At 34.3% G+C, this 10,541-nt stretch overlaps 1 pseudogene; it reads right to left on the bottom strand.

The window, feature by feature from the left end:
* On the bottom strand, positions 7,446–9,922 carry LOC104747626 (annotated as a pseudogene).

Genomic DNA, 10,541 nt, shown 5'->3' with positions numbered 1-10,541 from the left:
TTTCCTCCTTCTGAGAACTGATCACAACCAACTGAATCAACCAGTTTTTCAATTCTATTTCTGGTTCTGTTTTCCTTAACCGCCGCCTGGAAGAACTTGGTGTTACGATCTCCACACTTCATACACTTTTTCCTACTTTTCTGGTTCTAATAAATTTCTTCCTCTCTGTACGCCTTTGCCAGATCCTTTTTAAGCAAGACTACCTGGTAGAAGCAAGGAGACAGAGAAGACTGCTCATTCTCCAAAGCCACCTCAATCAATCTGATATTGGTTTTGGAGTTCAGATTGTTAACCCTTTTCCATGAACTTAAGGTTCTTCTACAATTACGAACTCGGTTGGCTAAGGGGAATCCTTGGTTGACCTCACTAGAACCCCAAGCTTGAGCAACCGCTTCTTTAACTCTTGGTTTGTTTAGAAACCTTCTGTCAAATCTAAAATGACCAGTGTAGGAATCTTGGGAGGCTACCAGATTAATAAGGACATGACGATGGTCGGACCCTCTCATTTCCAGGAACCTTTGATTTGAAGCTCGAAACTCGACAAACCATTCTTTGTTTCCGGAACCCCTATCAAGCCTACTTTGGATCCACAAGTCGTATCTTCTCCCCACCCAGGTGAACCTGTTTCCATTACTTGGTAGCTCCTCCATTTCACAAGCCATTAGCATTTCATTGAAAGGTTTGAAAAGGGAATCACATCTTCTGGGGCCACTATGGAAAATGTCATTAAAATCCCCAACCATGATCCAAGACTCCTTTCTCATGATCCCAATCCTCGAAATCCTTTCCCAAACGACTTGTCTTTTTTTAAATCCGGATGACCATATATATATGAAACAAAAAAGGTTGCAGCACCAAACTGTACAAGCATATCGATAAGGTTCTTGTCAGCATACTTGAAATCAATCTTCATACTATTCTTCCAAAAAATAGCTAAACCACCACACCTCCCAACAGGCTGGATCGTGAAAACTCTATCATACCCTAACACCGACTGCAAATCTACTAAAACATCTCTACTGTGCATTGTCTCCATCAAGAACAACATCTCAGGGAAGTAGTTTTTACACAACTCCTTGAGATGAGGAAAAGCCAGGTCTTGAGACCGTCCCAAACCCTGGGAATTCCAGCTCAGAAGGCTCATTGGTCGTTAGGCAATCCCCCTTTTAGGATCACCTCTCTGGGATTAAGCTTGGTGGATTTTGTAGTGCTTGTACCTTCATAAACTGCTTTTCTCTTTACAATAGTTCCTTCCTCTAACCCTAGTTCAGAACCGATATGGGGAAGACCACTGTTTGGTAACTTCGATTTAGGTTTCCTTGCACTCTTTTGAGGTCTACGTCTTGCTTTGACCTTTTTAAGATTAAAGCCGGAAGAACCATCTTCATAGAAACCAGTTCTATAAACCGTTGCACTATCGTGAAAAGGTTGAGATAAGGCAAGGAAAAGATCTGGGTCCTCAGCCAAAGGACTAAGAGCATGCTTAGATGGGGTCACATCCACAAACCAATCTTCATTTGATCCTGGCTGGCTTACAATGTTCTTTGAAAGATCACTCTTGACAAGGGGAAGAACGCTCTGCTCTGCTCTCTCGACATTCTCGAAGCCAAAGACAGTACCTTTGTTCTTATTCACATCCAAATGAATCAGGGGAGGCTGCTCAAGCCTGAGGACTGATTTCTGGGCAATAGGATCCTTCTCCACTTCCTTAACTGATTTCTTAATTCTGTCAATCTTTACTTGTAAGTCCTCATTTGTATTGGCCCTAAGATATTGATGCATTCCTTCAAGGACATCTTCAGCAATCCTAAGTCCTCCAGTAGCAGGATCGATCCCCAGTTGATCCTCCCTCAAAACTCCAAAGAGAGGGTCCGACTCTTTTAAGAAAGAAGTCTTCACAGGCTTCTAAGGAGTCCTTCCACTCCTACCAACTGCTACTTCAACTTGGTTCCTCTTCAAAACAATCGGGCAAGCCTCCATTTCATGCGTCAAACGTTGACACTGGAAGCATCTCTTTTGATTTCGTACTGGAAACGCAGCGTAGTGGAACCCCCACCGGGTAAGGATGACTCTTTAGAGTTTCTCAGAGGTCTCGATACATCGAAGAGAATCTTGACACGAACATATCCTTGAAGTTGAGGCTTCTCCGGGTCGAAAGCTACCTCCTTAACTTCTCCCAGAAGCTCCCCTAAGGCAGTGATAGCTTTAGCTGTGTAATAGTTAACCGGTAGGTTCCAAATCTGAACCCAAATCGGAATAGTTTGCAGATAATTGGGAGGAGGGTTTTCGTACCAACGATCTACTGCCAGAGACCAATCATTGAACGTGTGAGTACCTTTATCCAATACTTCTTGAAGATCATGTTCTGACTTGAAAATGAACTGGAACCTCTCATTCGACAGAGCTACTCCTTTCATTTTCCCAGGTTTCTGCCACTTCCTAAGCATATCTCGAATCAGATCCTTCATCTTTTGACACGGCGGATTTAGGGTTCTTCCAATTAACTTAAGGCATTTCTCTGAACAGACAAAAACTCAGGCAAGTCCGGTATCACAAAGGGAAAATCTTCTTCCTCTTCTTCCAAAGACATGGCCATCAAGGCCTTGTCCATCGAAACGAAACACTTTAGATCTCGTAAATTGTGTTAAAAACTAAGCTACAAAACATAAAATAGTGAAAAACTGCTGAAGGGAAAATGTTTTCTGGACGAATGTTCTCTTCTTACCCTAGATAAAGACTCTAGTCAATAAAAAAGGTCTTAAGTCCAAACAAGGAATTTCTATATGTCTAGAAATTTTAGATTCGTTGCTATACCTCTATGTCGTAGATCTTGTTCAAATTCAATGAAACCGTAGCTTTAGAATTTTATAGAAAAATACTATATCATATAAATATAAAAGATACTATAGTTTATAAATAGTTTAGATGGCTTTGTGGGATCTGTCTACTTATAAATTTCATACGTTACCTCCTATACTAGTGAAATCTGTACCAAGAACAAAAATGTGGCAGTTAAGACATTGATGCAGCCATTGTTTTTATATTAAAAGAAAGAAGAGTATATTTTTTGTAGTTTGAACCCTCTGTTTTATCGTAAACAACGCTCATAATTATTACATTGAAAATTTAATTAATATTAGGATCTCATTTCTTTGGCTGGACTGCCTCGTTATATGTCCCTTTTCTCCTGTCACACAAGTTTTATCCAAAAGCAAAAAGTAATACTGTAATAAGGAAACAAAATAATTACTGGACTATGTACTGTATAGTTTCATATTTCGGCCAAATGAAAAATACACATGATATATTTGTGTTAAGTGGATTAAAAATTTATCAAGTGAATTTTGTTTGTATATAAACGGAGTAGATGAATTAGCTTTTTATTTAAAATTCACTTAATATTTTTTTTTTAAAACCTATCTTAAGAATAGTTAACTAACTTTTATATATAATTATGCAAACTAATAAAAATTATGAAAACTGTGATTTGTAATATTAAAGTATATATAATTAAAATAGAATTATAATAATCATAATAAAATCATTGAAAATAGTAAAATATCATGTAACCAAATAATTTGACTGAAATTCTTCAAATTGCACTATTCTGTAAATGGTGTAACCAAGATAAAATTCCTTACTTTTTAATTCCTTAAACTAGTGTCACCATTTAGATTCTAAATAATACTCTCCCTGTCCCTGATAAATTGATGTTTTGGAAAAAAATTGTTTTCCTAAAATTGATTTTGTAGATTAAAAAATTAAAATGATGTTTTTACTTTATACCTTTTCCTAAGTGGCATATTATTTAATGAGTTAAATTTTATTTTTCTACAAAAAATGATTATAAATTAGTTTAGAAAGAAAAAGTTTAAGTTTTCTTAATATGTGTGAAAATATTGAAATATCAATCTATTAGAGATAAGGTACTATAACACATTTTTTCAAAATATAATAGTCAATAACAAATTAATATTATTTTTTGTTTGAAATTTATTAATAGTAGATAAAAATGGTATCATTTGCTAACAAGATTAGATTGCTGTGCAGCAACTCAAAACCTCTGGTTTGATAATTAAAACTTTAGTCATATAAAATTTTGTGACTAAAAGTTGCTTTTTAGTTAGCAAATGTGGTCCAATAGTTTGATTAGTAAAATATTGTTTCCATAACTTGTTAATCATCTGAAAATAGTAGTAGACTGTATTTTGATTGCGTATTTTAGTGGTGGTTCACGATATTGATTATTATGTGACTTATGTCTTGTATACAAATTATATTTTTAGGTATTTTGTTGTGCACATTTAATTTATTGTTATTCAGTAGTATATATACCAACGATTCAACATATAACGCATGATTGCTAAATCCACAAACGACTTTCAAATGGATAGATCTCCCACGCCTACTTTTAATCCGTGAGTCTTACACTCAACACACACAGTGACAAAGAAATGCCAACTCTTTATATTGTTGCATTTTTCGAAGGTAGTGCGAATACCATTACAACTTTGATATACCGAACTTGGTAGAAACATTTGGTATGATATAGGCCATGTCAAACTTACAAGCCACGTGACCCCGCAAAATAAAAGGGCTATCCAACATAAAATCTCGCGATATGATCAATTGATTGAGGTTAGCATATACGATTACAATAAATAATTTGACCAACAAAGTCGTCACACCAATTTTTCTCCCCGCACATATGAAGTCATGAATTATCCACGATAAAATAACTTTTTCCTACGTCACAATTTTTGGTTACGACGAAAAATCTACTACTATTTTCTAATGTGGAAAATTCTAACAACCTTTGCATCGATAACTGTAAAAAAAACACATATTCTCGAGAAATCTGATCTAGATTTAGTGTAAACAATTTATAAACTCAGAACCTTTTGGGGTTTTCCATTATTTTAGCTGTTAATATTTAAAGAGTCCCATAACTGATGTAAAAAAAAGTATGACCAATATTTATACTTTCGTAAAACAAATACTATTCACATGTGATCGTTATATGTGCAAACTTTATGATATTTACTTTTAATATTGCATGTTGTTAACATACGGAATATACATAACATTCTAAGTCATAACAATATTTATCTACTCACGAATGAACATATTATTCATAGTGAATGAAAAAAATGTATTTTGTTTTTAATTCTGATCATTTAAAAATATTAATTCATATATATATTTTGGTAAACTACTGAGCTTTCGTTTTATTGTATTTTGTGGACCGCATATCAAAATTCAGTTAAACCTCTTTCCGTTAGTTGATTTCTGGACTTCAGATTTCTTCTACTTTTCTTTTGCAAATACTGATCTCATATTCAACCATGTCGAGATACCGACTCAAAGTTTCATTTATTTCTTCTATGTATAAGCTTACGTGATCAATCCCTCTTTATGTTATTATGTAGACCATGAACCAAACCCTTAAGAAGAATAAAGGAGTCTACATCAAGGAGATCTCAAATCGAATAGGCTTTTAATTTCTTCAAACAAAATCTCAATTGCACATCCATCATCTTGACCAAATTGCCCACATTCATTTTGAACGAGGAGGAGAGAGAGAATGATACACGTTAACATATAATTGTTTGAATAAAGTATTTGAACGTATGTTCCTTTCATGGGAAAACGGCCAATTCCCCTCCCCCCCCAAACTTAGTTACTTTATCGCATTCATACATAGAACTTTCAAGTGTGCCTATAACTATATGAACTAACTAATAATTTGAATTTCCTACATAAACTATATAAATATGGCCAAAACCCACAAATTTAAAGATGCCGTTAGTTAAACTGTTAGTGTAGCTGACTAGGATGCCACGTGGAAGGACAAAACGATTAAAAAATGCCCTATTCTAATACTCGAACCCGTGACCTACAAATAATCGAACTAAGTTCAATACCAACTGTGCTACAATAATTCTCATTACAACTCCAAGAATAAGTGTATATATACACTTCTTTTTCTTCTCTTTCTCCTTCTCCTTCTCCTCGTGAAGTATATCTCGTTTTATCACTTACTCTACGAGTACGAACCATCATCTGTCTCAATCGAAGCTCGGTTTCGTTAAGCATTATCAAAGACCAACGAATCAAATAGTTTACTCAATTTAGCAAAAAAAACATTAAAACCCTAAAAACTCCTTTCATCAATACCCAAGTTGAGAGTTGAGACAATATGAAAACGCCCAATTTTACAGATTTTGATAAGAATTTCAAACACTAAGTGCGTCAATAACATAACCCAGATGGAAATATTTCTGAAAGACACCAAAAGACTAAATTTGAAACCCTAGATTTGTTCCTCCTATCAATTGCTCGTGAGGAGGGAGAAGAAAAGAAAAATGAGGGTATATATTTATTTATGTTTGGATTTGTTCCGAGAATTGTGGTAGCATATATGGTCTTGAACTGAATTTGGAATTAGTGAGGTTACGGGTTCGAGTGTTGAAATTGTTTTTTTTTTTTAATTTTTAATTTAGATGAAACGACGTCGTTTTGACTTGTTTTTGTAAAACACAGTCACTTGGTTCATCCACGTGGCATCCTAGTCAGCGTCACTAACAGTTTAACTAACGGCATATTTAGATTTGTGGGTTTTGGCCATATTTATATAGTTTATGTAGAAAATTCAAATTATTAGTTAGTTCATGTAGTTATAAGCATACTTGAAAGTTTTATATATGAATGCGATAAAGTAACTAAGTTTGGGGGGAGGGGAATTGGCCGTTTTTCCGTTCCTTTCATATATATGGTCTAGATCACTGACATATGTAGTTATGTGTGTCTTAACGAGTTACTTACTTGTGATGTATACATATACAAGTGGATATAAATATGAAGGGTTTTTTTTTCTGCGGATCCGAGAAGATCTTTAGATACTTTTTGGGGATTCAAAGTACGTTATTCCTTTAAGAAGCAAAGATGTGAGGCTTGTGTAGCATCATGGTCTGTGATTCCTTATGTGAAATTCTTCCTAAAAGACTTGTTTGGATCAGTTTGGTCCATTTGCCATTTTTTAAAGTTGGCTAACTTTTATATGTGAATATTACGGTAAAGTAGCTATTAATCCAAAATTGTATTAGTGGACACTTTTTCTATAACCAATAAATTGTGGTATTTTTATATCATAAAACATTATATTTTTGCAAAAACTGATCTATATTTATCATAGTCAAAAATCATATCTCACATCCTATTTTCTCTAACTTACAAGTTTAGATGCAAACATAAACCTAACATTGTTATGGGTAGGCTGCACCCTTTACTTTAAGCCCGATCCAAATCAAGATTTGTCTAATTAATATCAAAACAAGTTGCCTATAAGGTTTAATTAGTCCATGAAGACACCAATCTTTTCCTATAAAATTTTTATCTATCGAGATAATTGTAAAGAACCATGGTTGGTCACTGCGAGATGCATATTTTAAAATAAGTATTATTCATCAAACTCTTAGAATGAGATTGAAATACATTAACTATGTTATACAACGATGTAAATCATATTATCAATATGACCAAGCATTATTGGACATGTACAGATCAATCTCCTCCTCGGTTTGCTCTAAACCATCCAATGAACGGAGAAAAACCCCTCTTTGATTTTGTTTTCTTGACCGAACAATCTCTCTGAAATCCTTCTCTTTATTCTTCCTCTCCTCTTTTTCCCTGAAGTTTGACATCACACTGGTCAGCAAAGGCGAGATCGCGACGAGTCTCCTCTTCTCGAGCTCCTCCGTCGTTACAACATCTTCGTCAACATCTTTAGACGTCTTCTTCGTGTGATGCTGTTCCACACACTTGAGTTTCTCAATATCCGGATTTTCTAGGCAACTCGACAGTCTCGACCTCGTCCTGCTGAGATGTTGTATCTCTTTCCTCCCATGTTCGAGTTCTTGTGCTAGAGTTTTGATTCTGTTGATGAGGATGGTGTTTAGTTGTAGCGTTTTCGTAAGAGTTTCTCTGGTCTGATCGAGCTCGAATGTAAGAGATTGTAGGCTTGACAGAGGACTCGGTCCACTCGGAATTTATTTTGTTTCCTTTGTCCGTATCCTAGGAAACAAAATCATGTGATGTAACAAGTAAAAAGCTATGAGGAATGTGTCAATTTTTTTTTTCTATTACATGTGATGGATAAATTAAAAAAGCTATTACATGAATGTATCAATTTATTCATTATATATACAAATATACAATTGTGGATGTGTTACATATAAAAGCACGCACGTATATGAATATATAATTTTTCCTAATGAAAAAGCTTTATATATAATTTTATCTTTTGTTAAATTTACACACACATATAACTAAAATAAAAATGTGTGTGTATTGTTAATAGAAAATTTTATAGGTTAAAAACGTTATGTTTATTCTCAAAATATATACATTAATACATATTCCCAAAAGAAAATGTTGAAAGTAGCAATATATTTGTGATAAGGAACTTTGTTTACCTCTCAAATAAGCCTAGTTGCATAGATCTCTCTCCGGTTAAAAAATTTTCTCCGAACATGGCCACCGCTTGTTTCACCGACCGAAACGCTGCTCTCGTCTCTATCTCCGCCCGACCACTTCTCAAACCACTCCCTCTCTCCATTACTCTCCTTCCTTAGTTATTGTACGTACTACCTTCCTATCAACCACACACAAATATTAATGAATACTTATGCTTTTTTCTTTAATATATAGCAGTGTTAAAAAAATCGGCCTAGGCGCCACTGATTTTAAGGATGAGGTTATTGTCGTTCATATGTAGTATTTTATTTTTGTTTCGCATTTTTGCATATTTGGAGAGAATTTGAAGCAGATTCTTAGGGATTAAAAAACACCCTCGTAAGGTCTATCTCTTTGATTGCGCAAGAATTACTATCAATTTTATAGAATTTGAGATACAATAGGGGAAGTTATCCCAATTAAGGTTCATGATAAAACTTAATATTAAATTATATATATATATATAATCCAATAGATGGGCAAACAGTAATGGTTATAGCAGCTTAATTAACACATCTAACTGATTTGATTCCGACCGTGGTTGAAATAATCTCAAATGGTGAGTTCTTTTACATGTTTATGTTTTTTGTATATATCAAATATATTATTATTTGTAATTAGGTTAATTTAGTCATTTGAGCATGCTAGTTTTAATGATTTATGGATTCTCTGGGTTCTTGACGATGATTGTTCTTGAGTAGTGAATTACGGATCTTGAGGATGAGATAAATTAGGTGGAGAAAAATATGGTGTAGTTTTCAAAATAAAGAAAAAAATGTAGATCTTTTTAAATAAAGGAAAATAAGAAAAAAAAAATAGAAATCTTTTATTACATACATAGGCGCGTAATACCCGAGTAAAGCAAAATGAATCAATCGTTGAAAAAAAATGAGTGAAGTAAGAGAAAGAGAGATAGAGAAATTCGTTAACCAGATCTACACGAACTTGCTATTGTTCTTTCTTCATTTCTAAATACTCATGTTGTAAATTAAGTATCTTGTTCATGATATGTATGCACTAAGTCTATTTTTCATTATAATATATATATATATTCTTACAGTTGCTGCAACCTGAGGTGGTTAGAAAGGAACAATTGCCAGATTATGATCTTGTCCCTCTAGATCCTCCAAGCCTAAATCCTTTATCTCAACATCCTGCATCTGAGATTCTGATGGGCTGCATCCCCTTTTTCCAATAAGAAGTATTTTGACAAAATCTATCTTCGTCAAGTGAATACACTCTGTCGCAGCAACCATCAAGAGTCCTATAACAACACCGTAGTCGGTTTGAATTCCAAACCAATGTGAGGTGACGTAGAAGTGGATAGTGTTAAACATATTTTAACATGAACCCCAAGATCTTAAACATCTACATTAATCACAAAATAGAATCATAAAGAGGGTTAAAGTAATACCTCCACTCATTGTAGAAATGATGCTTCCTTGAATGGTTTCTACTTCTTCAATGGCTTGGCTTGAAGACTTGAAAAGAAACTCTTAGTTGATCTTTAGGTGGAAGATAAGATTTCTCTCCCCTTTCCTATAAACTCATTTCTTTATGTGTTGTTTTGTTTTTGTGATGATTTGTGATGGAGCAAACCATCTATTTATAGGAGGGAAGAGGACCTTACTCCTCATAAGGGTTTTGTCTTCCAATTTAATCTCAACCATCCATCATAGTAGAGATGAAGACAGTGGTGACAAGTGTGAGGACAAGTGTCTAGCATTTCTTCAAACATAACATGTTACTTCATACTTGTCCTCTTATAAGCTTTAGCATGACATGTAGCTTAGTACTTGTCCTTATAAGCATAAGTTTCACATGTAGCTTAACACATGTCTTTTTAGTTCCCAAATGATTAAAACAAAATATAACAAACCCAATTAAATAACCTACTACCTATAAGACCACATGCATGGGTAAGAAATAATTATTTTCTTTACAGATAGAAGCCAATAAAACTGAAGCAACCGTCAGTGGTTCCGGGTGATGCTCCGAAATTTCATCCGTTACCCAAGCCAAGAAGG

This window comes from Camelina sativa, chromosome 15, assembly GCF_000633955.1.
Source record: "Camelina sativa cultivar DH55 chromosome 15, Cs, whole genome shotgun sequence".
Taxonomy (NCBI): domain Eukaryota; kingdom Viridiplantae; phylum Streptophyta; class Magnoliopsida; order Brassicales; family Brassicaceae; genus Camelina; species Camelina sativa.
Note: the sequence above shows the minus strand (reverse complement) of the source record. Positions and strands in the feature narration are given on the sequence as shown.